This window comes from Capra hircus, chromosome 20, assembly GCF_001704415.2.
Source record: "Capra hircus breed San Clemente chromosome 20, ASM170441v1, whole genome shotgun sequence".
Classification (NCBI taxonomy): domain Eukaryota; kingdom Metazoa; phylum Chordata; class Mammalia; order Artiodactyla; family Bovidae; genus Capra; species Capra hircus.
The window spans coordinates 10,697,714-10,712,613 of NC_030827.1; positions in this window are offsets into that span (position 1 = coordinate 10,697,714).

A 14,900-nucleotide genomic window follows, 5' to 3' on the forward strand; every position below is an offset into this window, starting at 1 on the left:
AGAGGGTATAGCATCATTCCTTAGGTTGCAAAGATCCTGGGAGAGAAACTCAGAAGTGGGTTTGTTCTTGTGGTTTATAACCCAGATGTACGTGGATGTAGCTCTACAGACAGCCCTCATATTATGAAGAATACTGATAAGCTGTAATTTTGATCCAGGGTCAGGGGAATCCATAGAGAAGAACCCTAAGTAAGTAATATGAGGGTACATTGCACTAAGTGGTCTGTGGTTCAAGAACAGTTAACTGGAGGAGAGGAGATGTGGGTTCATACTTTTGCTGAGAATCTTGGGGTAAGATTCCTTTATATAACTGATTGATCCTATGTGCATTTTCTTTACTCATTTCCCCCAGCTCTTTAGATTTTTTTTTTTTTAAAATAAATGCTGTTTGAATCCAACTGCTTACCTCCATTGTACTAAGGGAAACAAGAAAAGAATATTGGTTCTGGACCGGGACCCAGAGAAGAGTGGGCTCATATGGGTAATCCAGGACTATTTTCCTATTTTCAGGTCAACTGATTAGCAAGCTTAATTCTTTGCCATAGGCACATATTCTGGGGATGCAGACATGGGCATCTTTGGAAGGCCACTATTCTGCCTACCAATGATGGAAATGTTCAACATCAATGCTGTCTAATCCCGCAGCCACTAGCCACATGCGGCTGTTTAAATTTAATTAAAAGAAAAACGTCTAGTTCTGTTACCGAAATCACAAGTCCGTGTGCCTGACACACAGTGATGTCCGTCAATACTAAACATTACAGTTTGGAACAGAGAAAGTTTATTACAGGTTCATACAAAGAGATGGGTGGCTCATGCCCTCAAACCCCCAAAGTTACTGAAAGCTTTCAGCAAGTCCCTTTAAAAGCAAAAGGTGAGGGATGGGCATGGTTAATTGTTGCAGACTTCTCGGGGTCAGATCCTTTGTTTTTGAGGTCCAGTCATAGTTAGGTAACAATGTTCCTGTAAATCTCTACCAGGTGAATGTTATTCTTTATCCTGACCAGAAAGGGCCAAGTCCCAAGGTACAACTTTCACCCTCCAAGGTTCCAGTCCTGGCTAAGATGAGGCAGATCTCAGCTGGCAGCTCTTTCAGGGCCAGGTTCCCGTATCCTGCTCAGTCATCTCTAAGGGAGACAGGCATCCAATCCAACTGGCCCTCCATTTCCTTAGACTGCCCAAACGGGGAGACCAGGTTTCATAGACTGTGACCAGCCAGCCAGCCACTGCTAGTGGGTTGCAGAGACAGGGATGGGGGAGAGGTTCACTGCTCCTCAAGGCCTGGGCCATGGCTATAGAGGGCCTTAGTGAGGGCTCTGGAGCCCTGCAGGAGATGGTCCCTCGTCTCTCCAGCTCACCCACTGGCCCAAGGCTGGGTAAGCTGGAGGGCCTCCAGGGGAAGGCCTGAATCTGCCTCTTACTTCACTCTCCACCTGATGACCACCATACCACCGACCCTTGACTGAATCACTTCCCCAGTGGTCCCTCACTGACAGTTACCGTAGGCAGGGCCCACTGCATTGCTGAACAATAGCCGAGAAGGACAGCTAACAGTCGCTCATTGAGGGTTTGTTGCTTGTGGGCGGGGCCCACTGAGGCACTGAGCAATGGCTGAGTAAGGCCTGTTGCCTAGTAACAGGGTGCCGGGTAACGAGGCCCAGCAATGGCTGCCTGCTAAGGGCCATGCTCACCCTGCTCAGTCACGTCAGCCGCGAGGCAAGTTCTCAATAGCTTCATGTAGTCATTGGTTAGCATAATGGGCTGTACCACTCTAGAGAGGCAGGACGTGCCAGCAAATGTAGGTCCTGGTACTTCTCAGCCTCTTCCACTGAAGAACACTTGAGAGTGGATGAATCTGCACCCATGCAACAGGAGATATGGGGTAGCCCAATGAAACCCAATTCAAATACCAACACTAAAAAAAATGTTATTCTCACTTGACCTATTGAAGTGTAGTAATTTGGGGCTTCTCTGGTGGCTCAGATGATAAAGAATCTGCCTGCAATGTGGGAGACACAGGCTCAATCCCTGGGTCAGCAAGATCCCCTGGAGAAGGGAATGGCTACCCACTCCAGTATTCTTGCCTGAAGAATTCCATGGACAGAGGAGTTAATTTACAATGATGTATTAGTTTCTGGTGTACAGCAAAATGATTAAGTTTTATATATATATATATATATATATATATATATATAACTTATGGGCTTCCTTAGTGACTCAGCAGTAAAGAATCTGCCTGCCAGTAGAGATGAAGGGAGATGACTCCCTGAGTTGGAAGGATCCCCTGGAGAAGGAAATGGCAACCCACTCCAGTATTCTTGCCTGGGAAATCCCATGAACAGAGAAGTCTGACAAGCTATAGTCCATGGGGTTGCAAAGAGTCAGACATGACTTACTGACTAAACAATACCAACAATACACACACACACAAACACATTCTTTTTCATTATAGTTTTTTAAATAAGAAATTGAATATAATATAGTTCCCTTGCTGTTAATCTGTGTTATAAATGATAGTTTATATCTGCTAATCCCAAACTCATATTTATCCCTTCCACAAGTCACTTTCCCCTTTGGTAACCATAAATTTGTTTTCTATGTCTGTGAGTCTGTTTCTATTTTATAAATAAGTTCATTTGGGTCAGTTTTTAGATTTTGCACATAAGTGATATCATATGATATTTTTCTTTCTCTGATTATGATAAGCTATAGGTTCATCCATTTGCTGCAAATGGCATTATTTCATTCTTTCTATGGCTGAATAATATTCCATTGTTTATGGATACAGTACCACATCTTCATCTATTCATCTGTTGATGGACATTCAGTTTGCTTTCATACCTTCAGTTCAGTTCAGTTCAGTCACTCAGCCATGTCCGACTCTTTGCAACCCCATGAATCGCAGCACGCCAGGCCTTCCTGTCCATCACCAACTTGCAGAGTTCACTCAAACTCAGGTCTATCGAGTTGGTGATGCCATCCAGCCAACTCATCCTCTGTCGTCCGCTTTTCCTCCTCCCCCCAATCCCTCCCAACATCAGAGTCTTTTCCAAAGAGTCAACTCTTTGCATGAGGTGGCCAAAGTACTGGAGTTTCAGCTTTAGCATCATTCCTTCCAAAGAAATCCCAGGGCTGATCTCCTTCAGAATGGACTGGTTGGATCTCCTTGCAGTCCAAGGGATTCTCAGGAGTCTTCTCCAACACCACAGTTCAAAAGCATCAGTTCTTCGGCACTCAGCCTTCTTCACAGTCCAGCTCTCATATCCATACCTGACACTGGAAAGACCACAGCCTTGACTAGACGGACCTTTGTTGGCAAAGTAATGTTTTTCTGCTTTTGAATATGCTATCTAGGTTGGTCATAACTTTCTTTCCAAGGACTAAGCATCTTTTAATTTCATGGCTGCAATCACCATCTGCAGTGATTTTGGAGCCCCCCAAAATAAAGTCTGACACTGTTTCCACTGTTTCCCCATCTATTTCCCATGAAGTGATGGGACCAGATGCCATGATCTTCGTTTTCTGAATGTTGAGCTTTAAGCCAACTTTTTCCCTCTTCTCTTTCACTTTCATCAAGAGGCTCTTTAGCTCCTTTTCACTTTCTGCCATAAGGGTGGTGTCATCTGCATATCTGAGGTTATTGATGTTTCTCCCAGCAGTCTTGATTGCAGCTTGGAACTCATACCTTGGCTATTGTGAACAGTGCTGCAGTGAACTTTGGGATGTGTGTACCCTGTTTTTTGGCTGCCCTGGGTCTTTGTGGCGTGTAGGCTCTTTGATGTGGCACGTGGGCCTTCTCTGTGTAGGGTTTGGGCTTCTCTTGTTGTAGAGCATGGGCTCTCTAGTTGCCCTATGACATATGGAATCTTACTTCTCTGATCAGGGATCAAATCTGTGTCCCTTGCATTGGAAGGCAGATTCTTAAACAGTGGACCACCAGGAAACTCCCAGGGTATGTGTGCCTTTTTGAATTATATGCCCTGAATTTTTCTGAATATATGCCCAGGCGTGGGATTTCTGGATCACATGGTAACTCTAATTTTAGGTTTTTAAGGAACCTCCCTACTGTGTTCTATAATGGTTGCACCAATTTATATTCCCACCACCAGTGTAGGCCTTTTCTTCATGTCCTTTCCAGCTTTTATTATTTGTAGAGTTTTTCATAACGTCCATCCTGGCTGGTGTGAGGTGATAACCTCATTGCAGTTTTGGTATGCATTTCTCTAATAATTAGTGAAGTTGAACATCTTTTCATGTTCTTATTGGACATCTTATGTCTTCTTTGGAGAAATGTCTATATAGGTCTTCTGCCTTTTTTTTTTTTTTCTGTTGGTTTTCCGCCTATTTTGCAACTGGGTCAAGCACCTATATTTTTGAGACTCTTACTGATTTTTATTTTCTCAATAATATACGCAAGTTTATTTTAATTAAAAATATATTTCTAAATCTACAAGTAAAACCAGCATTCTGGAAAAGTCACCGTGTTTACTCCAGAACTCCCTGGGCCTGTTGCCACACACTCCAGTACTGATACGTGTAACGACAGGAGAAGCACAGCTGTAGAAACTTCTGGGCGTAGGAGAAATGTGGCAGATTGGAAGAGGGCTCCAGGGAACAATGGGGGAGATGGCTCTGATGGGAAGCAGATTAGAGATAAGGAGACCAGCCATCCATAAGAAGATGATTATATACCCTTGTCCTCTTTAGCCCAGGTGACATTATTTTGACTTGCTTTGGCCAATGAAAAATGGTCCAAAGTGACACACGTCACTTTAGGGCAGAAGCTTTGAAAACCAGTTCCTTTCCCTTTTTGTAAAGTAATGGCTTGTAATGCCTTTTTCCCCAACAAGAAATAATGTTTCAAGTGAAGGCTGTTCTGTCAGCCTCGATCCCATTATGAAGACAGCAGGGAGCACAGCTGCAGCTGACCCATGATAGGCTTACAGTGTGAGTAAGAAATTAATTTATATTTTTCAGCCATTGAGATTGTGGGATTACTTGTTACCTCAGCAGATCTTAGACTATCCTGATTGATACAGAAATGTTGCAAGATACTTGAAAGAGGCCTTGGCTGTGTAAAATGTTAAATAAGAGATATGTTAACGTAAAAGTGGTTACAACTCATGGGGGATCCTAAGCCTTAAGGTTTATTTATGCTGTTTGCTAGTCCTTATACAATAGCCATTCTCTCTTTAGAAGTAAAGGGTTTTTTTTTTTTTTTCCTATTTAATTTATGCTTTAGTTAGTTAGTTAGTTCAGTCGCTCAGTTGTGTCTGACTCTTTGTGACCCCATGAATTGCAGAACACCAGGCCTCCCTGTCCATCTCCAACTCCTGGAGTTCACTCAAACCCATGTCCATCAAGGTGGTGATGCCGCCCAGCCATCTCATCCTCTGTTGTCCCCTTCTCCTCCTGCCCCCAGTCCCTCCCAGCATCAGAGTCTTTTCCAATGAGTCAACTCTTCACATGAGGTGGCCAAAGTATTGGAATTTCAGCTTCAGCATCAGTCCTTCCAATGAACACCCAGGACTGATCTCCTTCAGAATGGACTGGTTGGATCTCCTTGCAGTCCAAGGGACTCTCAAGAGTCTTCTCCAACACCACAGTTCAAAAGCATCAATTCTTTGGCTCTCAGCCTTCTTCACAGTCCAACTCTCACATCCATCCATGACCACTGGAAAAACCATAGCCTTGACCAGATGGACCTTTGTTGGCAAAGTAATATCTCTGCTTTTGAATATGCTATCAAGGTTGGTCATAACTTTCCTTCCAAGGAGTAAGCGTCTTTTAATTTCATGGCTGCAGTCACCATCTGCAGTGATTTTGGAGCCCCCCAAAATAAAGTCTGACACTGTTTCCACTGTTTCCCCATCTATTTCCCATGAAGTGATGGGACCAGATGCCATGATCTTCATTTTCTGAATGTTGAGCTTTAGGACAACTTTTTCCCTCTCCTCTTTCACTTTCATCAAGAGGCTTTTTAGTTCCTCTTTCTGCCATAAGGGTGGTGTCATCTGCATATCTGAGGGTATTGATATTTCTCCTGGCAATCTTGGTTCCAGCTTGTGTTTCTTCCAGTCCAGCGTTTCTTATGATGTACTCTGCACATAAGTTAAACAAGCAGGGTGACAATATACAGCCTTGACATATTCTCTTTCCTATTTGAAACAAGTCTGCTGTTCCATGTCCATTTCTAACTGTTGCTTCCTGACCTGCATATAGGTTTCTCAAGAGGCAGGTCAGGTGGTCTGGTATTCCCATCTGTTGAAGAATTTTCCACAGTTTATTGTGGTCCACACAGTCAAAGGCTTTGGCATAGTCAATACAGCAGAAATAGATGTTTTTCTGGAACTCTCTTGCTTTTTTAATGATCTAGACAAATCAAATTATATAGTGCTAAGATCACTTCATGAAAATACTCTGGTTAGATTTACGTTGCAAAAACAGAGCATTGAGGCCATTTAGTGGAGACATAAGATTTCCTGTTAACTAGAATTGTTGGAAGTTAAGGAGATGGATTCACTTCTTTTAGATGACTTTTCTCCCTCGTTTATTCCACTGAGTAGTCCTTAGTTTGAGATTGCCTTTCCAAACCCAAAGCCAAAAATAGATATAACTTTGGTAGCTATTTTTATAAAGAGTTGAGCACTGAAAGCAAGTTAATAGTTGATTTGAATCTTTTTTCCTTGCCCTAATCAATAATAACTGATACTATCTGCTTCCTCAGAAGAATAAATAATAGTACTGTTATATTTGATAAAATATATGCCAGTCCTCAATTGGAATATATTCCCCAGGATAGAGATTTTAATAGTTAGAAGAGACCCAGTAGCAGCATGGAAAAAAGTGCTATGAATCATCCACAGCAGTTATGTGACTTGACCTTTTTGTGTGTGTAAATAAAGGCTTGGAAAGAGAGTAGAGTATTGGTTGGGGAAGGAGAGCAGGTATATTAAAATAGGTATCATGAGGCAGAGGGTTTATAATGAGTTGATTGAAGTCCATTGTTCACCTGGGTAGGTTTCTGTTTCCTTTTCTTTTTTCCTCTAATATAAAAATACCCTTTGTTCCTCTTTATTGGCCCAGTGTATGAATCTTAAAAACTAGAGAAGCCACAAACCATGTTCTTTCCATGGACCATGAAATGGTGATGCTGAGCGGAAGATGAGGGTAAACAAGGCTGCTGTGTTACTTCATCAGGACGCCAAGTGATGTTTGCTTCTGTTGACAAAATTCTTCCCTTGTCAAGGAAAAAACGTCAGGGAGGAAGATTTATTAGGTGGTGTCTTTGTTCTTTGTAGGCCTTTTCTGAAAGGGGACAGGAAAACTCATGCATTGCTAGGGGATCAGGCTATGGATATTCAATTTCATAAACCATGTATTTTTGATGTGTAGTATTATTAGGTGCACTCAGCACCCAGAACAGAGTTGACATTTTCCCTTTAGCAAGGGAAGAATTTTATCAATGGGAGCTTCTCTATGCAATAAGCCAGGTAACTGCATAGCACAGTAGAATGTCTTAAACTTTTACAAAGTGTATCGTGTTTCCTGCTAGGAGCCACAGTAATATTAAATATTATCTTTCTGACTGAAGAGTTGATAGCAAATAAATCACAGAGATATAAGTATATTGAAGACGTGAGACACAGGAGTAAACTTCAGGAATAATTTAAATAGCAAATTAATGAAGTAATAAAATGGGTTTAAATCCCCAAGGAGCAGCCAATGAATGTCAAGTACACGTACAACACAGAAACAACTCAGGCATCATGAATTTGACCCCAGATTAAAGATAGCTGTTACAAACATTGATTAAACATTGAATTCCCCACAATTTCTCTTGCCTACGTAGGACTGACTTACATGCCTCCTTGGGAGTGATGCTCTGGGCCTTTAAAAGAGGCAATCCAATGTAGTTTTAACCAGTGTTTCCTTTTTCTGTTACAGTAGGTTTCCATGTAGAAGACAGATACTGTTGACCTTTATTACTGATCTTAAAATAGTAGGTATTTCAAAAATGAGTTATTGTCAATTATGGGGCTTCTTCTTCCTCTAAAAATTATCTCCTAAAAGGAGGCTGATTATTCCATTCATAATAGCACAAAAGTATGAATTACACTGGAGAAGGCAATGGCACCCCACTCCAGTACTCTTGCCTGGAGAATCCCATGGACAAAGGAGCCTGGTAGGCTGCAGTCCATGGGGTCGCTAAGAGTCAGGCACGACTGAGCGACTTCACTTTCACTTTTCACTTTAATGCATTGGAGAAGGAAACGGCGACCCACTCCAGTGTTCTTGCCTGGAGAATCCCAGGGACGGCAGAGCCTGGTGGGCTGCCGTCTATGGGGTCGCACAGAGTCGGACACGACTGAAGCAACTTAGCAGGAGCAGCAGCAGCATGAATTACATAGGGATAATCTTAACAAGAAATGTTTAGTTTCAATATGAAGAAAACTAAAATTTTTAAAGGAAATAAGAGAAGATTTTATTCCTTTGTAGGGGTGGGGTTAAATATCTTAAAGAGATGAATTATGCTTTTTTGAAATGAGTTTACTAGAATCCTAATTATATTCATGTAAGATATTTTGGGGGCATAGAAATTATTCCAAAATTGTTCTGGGAGGGAAAATAAAGAATGGCCAAAGATTTCTTTGATAAAGAATCATAATGAGAGAACACTTGTACTATCATGTATTAAAATGTAATACAGTACTTCACATCAGGAGGGTGGCTAGTATCAAGAAAGAAAACAAGAGTTAGTGTGCTTGTAGAGAAATTAGAATCCTTGTTGATTGCTGGTGGGAATGTCAGATGTTGCAGCTATGGAAAACAATATGGCAGCTCCTCAAAGATTAAACATAAAATTATCATTTGATCTAGCAATTTTACTTCTGGATGTATACACGAAAGAATTGAACGTAGGGACTCAAATGCTTGTACACCAGTGTTCATAGCAGCATTATTCATAATAGCCAAAAGGTCAAGACAACCCAAATGTTATCAGAAGATGAATGAATAAACAAAATGTGGTATATACATCCGAGGGAATATCATTCAGTCTTGAAAAGAAATGAAGGGACTACCCCAGGGGTCCAGTAGCTAAGACTCCATGTTCCCAAGCAGGGGGCCTGGGGTTCTATCCTTGCTGGTCGGGGAACTAGATCCATGTGCCACAGCTAAGAGTTTGCATGCTGCAACTGAAAAAAAAAAAAAAATACTGTGTGCTGCAACTAAGACCTGGATCAGCCAAAAAAAAAAAAAAAAAAGGAATGAAATTCCAATACATGCTACAATATGGATGAACCTTGATAAAATAAGGTGGATATAAAAGGACAAATGTTGTATGATTCCACTTAATATGAGGTACCTAGAACTGTCACATTCATAGAGGCAGAAAATAGAACAGTGATTGCCAGGAGCTGGAGGGAGAGGAATTTTAATGAGTACAGGATTTCAGTTTGGGAAGTTGAAAATGATTTGGAGATGGAGGATGGTTAGGGTTGTACAACATTGTGAATGTGCTCAATGCCACTGAATGGTACACTTAAATAGTTAAAATAAATTTTATAATGTTACACATATTTTACTGTAGTAAAAAACATCCCCAAACTGTTATTATAAAGTTATAGTAGCAGAGTCATGGCTCAAGATTAGTATTCAGTTCAACATGACCACATGGATATGCAAGAATCTCTATGGTGTTAATGAATTTAACATCTGATATAAATAGCTATTGGTATATATTGAAAAATATTTAATGAATACTGGGACAATTAGTGAACTTTTTTGGGTAAAAATACATACTTAGCTCATATTATAATCTAAAATGATGGCCATTCTGACTGGTATGAGGTGGTATCTCATTATAGTTTTGATTTGCATTTCTCTGGTAATTAGTGACAGAGAAGGCAATGGCACCCCACTCCAGTACTCTTGCCTGGAAAATCCCATGGACGGAGGAGCCTGGTAGGCTGCAGTCCATGGGGTCGCTAAGAGTCGGGCACGACTGAAGCGACTTAGCAGCAGCAGCAGCAGTAATTAATGAAGTTGAGCATCTTTTCACATGCCCCTTGATCATCTGTATGTCTTCTTTGGAGAAATGTCTGTTTAGGTTTTCTGCCCATTTTTTGATTGGGTTGTTTGTTGTTATTGAATTATATGAGCTGTCTGTATATTTTAGAAATTAAGCTTTTGTTAGTCATATTGTTTGTAAATATTTTCTTCCAGTACATAGGTTGTCTTTTCATTTTACTTATGGTTGCCTTTGCTGTGCAAAAGCTTATATGTTTGAATATAAGCTTTTGTATCATTTACTTTTGCTTTTATTTCCATTGCCTTGGGAGACTGACGCGGGACTTGAACTCCTGACCTACGGACCCTAGCCTGCCTGCCACCTGCCCGTCTAACCACTATGCTACCAAGGCTTCCATTCTGAAGGAGATCAACCCTGGGATTTCTTTGGAAGGAATGATGCTAAAGCTGAAGCTCCAGTACTTTGGCCACCTCATGCGAAGAGCTGACTCATTGGAAAAGACTCTGATGCTGGGAGGGATTGGGGGCAGGAGGAGAAGGGGACGACCAAGGATGAGATGGCTGGATGGCATCACGGACTTGATGGACGTGAGTCTGAGTGAACTCCGTGAGATGGTGATGGGCAGGGAGGCCTGGCGTGCTGCAATTCATGGGGTCGCAAGGAGTTGGACACGGCTAATTGACTGAACTGAACTGGGAGACTGATGTAAGAAAATGTTGCTATGATTTATGTCAAATAATGTTTTACCTATGTTCTGTTCTTGGAGTTTTATAGTGTCATGTCTTTAAATCTTTAAGCCATTTTGCATTTATTTTTGTATATGGTGTGAGGGTGTGTTCCAACTTCATTGACTTACATGTGGCTGTCCAGTTTTCCCACTTGCTAAAAGACACTGTCTTTTTTCCATTGCATTGTTCTTGTCTTCTTTGTTGAAAATTAATTGACCATAGGTGTATGGGTTTATTTCTGGACTCTTTAGTCTGCTACGTTGATCCATATATCTCTTTTTGTGCCAATACTGTGCTGTTTTGTTAATTGTAGCTTTTTAGTATTGTCTAAAGTCTGGAAAGGTAATGCCTCCAACTTTGTTCTTTTTCTGCAGATTTGCTTTGGCAATTCTGGCTCTTTTCTGGTTCCATATAAATTTTAGAATTATTCTAGTTCTGTGAAAAATATCATGGAGAATTTGATAGGGATCTCATTAAATTTGTATATTGTTTTGGGTAGTATGATCATTTAAGCAATATTAGTTCTTCTAGTCCAAGAGCATGGGATATTTTCCCAGAGATTCCAAAAGTTTGAAGAGGATGAAATATTCTCAGTCGTTTTATGAAGCCACCATCATCCTGATACCAAAAGAAGACAAAGACTACCAAAAAAGAAAATTACAGGCTAATATCTTTGATGAATACAGAGGTGAAAATTCTCAACAAAATATTAGCAAACCAAATTCAATAGCACATAAAAGAGATCATACACTGTGATTAAACTGGATTCATCCCAGGGTCACAAGGATGGTTCAACACTGCAAGTCAATCAATGTAATACACCACGTCAACAAAAGGAAAGACAAAAAAAAAAAAAAAAAAAAAGACATGATCATCTTCAGTTCAGTTCAGTTCAATCGCTCAGTTGTGTCCGACTATTTGCGACCCCATGAATTGCAGCACGCCAGGCCTCCCTGTCCATCACCAACTCCCGGAGTTCACTCAGACTCACGTCCATCGAGTCAGTGATGCCATCCAGCCATCTCATCCTCTGTCATCCCCTTCTCCTCCTGCCCCCAATCCCTCCCAGCATCAGAGTCTTTTCCAATGAGTCAGCTCTTCGCATGAGGTGGCCAAAGTACTGGAGTTTCAGCTTTAGCATCATTCCTTCCAAAGAAATCCCAGGGTTGATCTCCTTCAGAATGGACTGATTGGATCTCCTTGCAGTCTTAATAGATGCAAAAAAAGCATTTGATAAAATCCAACATCCATTCATAATTAAAATTCTTACCAAAATGGATAGAGGGAACATACCTCAACAAATAAAAGCTATTTATGACAATCTCACAGCCAATACAGTACCCAATGCTAAAAGCCTTTCTGCTAAAATCTTGAAAAAGACAAGGATGCCCACTCTCACCACTTCTATTCAACATAGTATTGGAACTCCTAGCCACAGCAATCAAACAAGAAAAAGAAATAAAAGGTATCCAGCTTGGAAAGGAAGAGGTAAAATTGTCATTATATTCAGATGACATGATACTATATATACAAAACTCTTAAGACTCCACACAAAAACTACTCAGACTGATAAATGGATTTAGCAAGGTAGCAGAATGCAAGATTAACATAGAGAAATCAGTTGCATTTCTTACACTAACAATGAAATGCCAGAAAATGAAAGCAAAAAAAAAAAAAAAAAAAAAGAATCCTGCTAAGATTGTATCATAAAAACCAACAAATAAAAAAACTTAGGAATAAACCTAACCAAGGAAGTGAAAGATCTATATGCTGAGAACTATAAAATATTGATAGAGGAAACTAACGATGACTCACAGAAATGCAGTACTTTCTTATAGCCTGTGATTTTGTCCGTGGTCTTGCTCCTCATACTGCTCCATGGAATGGCTGCTAACTAATGACGTGGTAGAAGACCATGGAAAGCAGTGGCTCTGTCAGCTGGCGCAAGTGAGCTTGAGGACTAGTCTTTTGTTGAAGCATAATCAGATCATCTTCCTTTCCTACCCACCACCAAGATAAAGCCTAGGGATGCCCATCTGGCTTTTCAAGGGCCTCCCAATTATACTTCTATTATGGCTTCTCTCCTCTAAGTGCTCTTAATGTTATTCAATTTAGTTTTGAATCAGGGCAGGGGTAGTGTTTTATTCATCTCTTTAGCTTCAGCACATAGCACCCAGCTTGACACAAGGGAGACAGTTATTGCCCACTGAACTTGAATCAACTTCCTTGGCCCTGCACAGCTTGCCCTCAGGGTTGGGTTACCTTCCCATTGTATCATAGCTTGGACTTCTTCCCTTCCTAATCTCCCATGCCTGACCTTGGGCACCATCTCAATAAAGGGAAAGGTCTAGATGCCAGAATTCCTTCCCTTTAAACTCTTCACTTGTGCTGTTAGACACTTTGCTTTCCTCCTGACACATATAGAATTACATCTAAAGTTTGAAAACACTTAAAGAGTAATCAGTCACACTATGCATAAATATACTGTATAGGTCCTGTTTTTGATGTTTTGCAAGTTTATTGTCTACAGAGAACTCAGTCTAATCTACTGTTCCTGAATTTGTCAACATTGCTTGAGTTTTTAGTGTTTCTTATTTCAACATTTCCATGTGTTTATGACTATGGAAATTTCCCTACTTTGAAATCAATAAAAGTTAAATGTGTCTGGGCCAGATCTTGATTCAGTTGTCTGTTTTAAGATTGCTTAATTCTAATCTGTGCTGGAATTTATTCTTGGGAAGATTGCATTATTGTGGTAATTTCAAACTAATGTTCTTAAGGAACAATGTTGCTATATGAATAGGACCATTGGTTCAAGGAAAAGTCAAATAATAGTGATTGTTATCCTGCTTTTAAGAAAAAGTGAATTAATGAATGGATTATTTTTTCAATTAAAATTTTTCTTGTATTGGATTATATTGCTTCACTGGTAATAAGGACTAGCTTGTGAGTAAAGTAAGCAAAAACAGAGTAGAAAACTCAAGCCTGAAAAGTAATATCTTAAAAGTTTATGGCATTATTGTTTCTTGAATGCAGAAATATAAATATGTATCTTATAGTCACATTTTACTGCTAGGAAAATAATTTATAATTTGTGTGGTAGAATTAAATATATCAATCTTTCATGATATGTTGCTGTAACTCTATCACAGGTCTCCTCATGAATAAATCTGAGGATTATTGCAACCATAGTTGAGTGCTCACTATGAATTTTTGTCCAATGAATTTCCTAAAAAAAATGATCTGAGTGCTTTTTATAGGATAGGAATTGTGCTTGATCTGGGTGGATGGAACATGATGTGACTGAGTCTCCTTAAGGAACTATTGATTATGTTTTCTTCAAGGTGGGTGAGGAGAGTTAATCTACATTTCATGCTGTTTATCTTAATGGGGGAAAGATCAAGCAGTTCAAACCAATCAATTGTCATGAATGTGTTTAGAGATATCCAGCAATTCTTTCAGGGGTGGGATTTGGGCGGACAGCAGGCAACTCACCTACCCTGCCCTTTTCTCACTCTGCAGCCTGGTTCAATACCCACCACCCTACTCTGAGTCCAGAGACTTAAATTCAGTGAAAACCTTTACTGTAAATGATGTGACCTTGGGAAAATGCCTGGTCTTGTCTTTAGTTCTTTCATCTGTTTACTAAGGGATAGATCTCAAAGGTTTCTTCCAGTTCTTAAGCTATGTGAGTTGACTTTTACCATCTAAAAAGGCTGCTAACACAGTTGAAGGAAGCTGGAGGTGAGGTTTCCGTTGCTATTGTGACGGTTTTAGGGTTAGGGGACCAGGAATAGTTGAATCGCTTACCACTCCTCCAGGCAGAAGTTTAAGAACAGTAGCTAAACTGATATTATTAGCTGACCAGTGAGTACTGACCACCCAAGCGTGGCTCAGATAGAAACTGAGTTGGGGAATACAGCTAAGGCCTGGAGGTTGACGGGAAGCTTCCAGGCCCTCCTTCAATCTAGACGGCTGCCACTCTGAGGAATAGGCATGGCTCAGCCCAGTGTCAGGTGAGGAGAAACCCACATAGAGAGAGAGAAAAAACCTGGTCAGGCTCATCTCCTCAGACAGGCCTGGGCCCACAACAGGGAGAGTTCGGTTTGGGTTCCCAGAAGCAGACCCTGAGGCTGTTA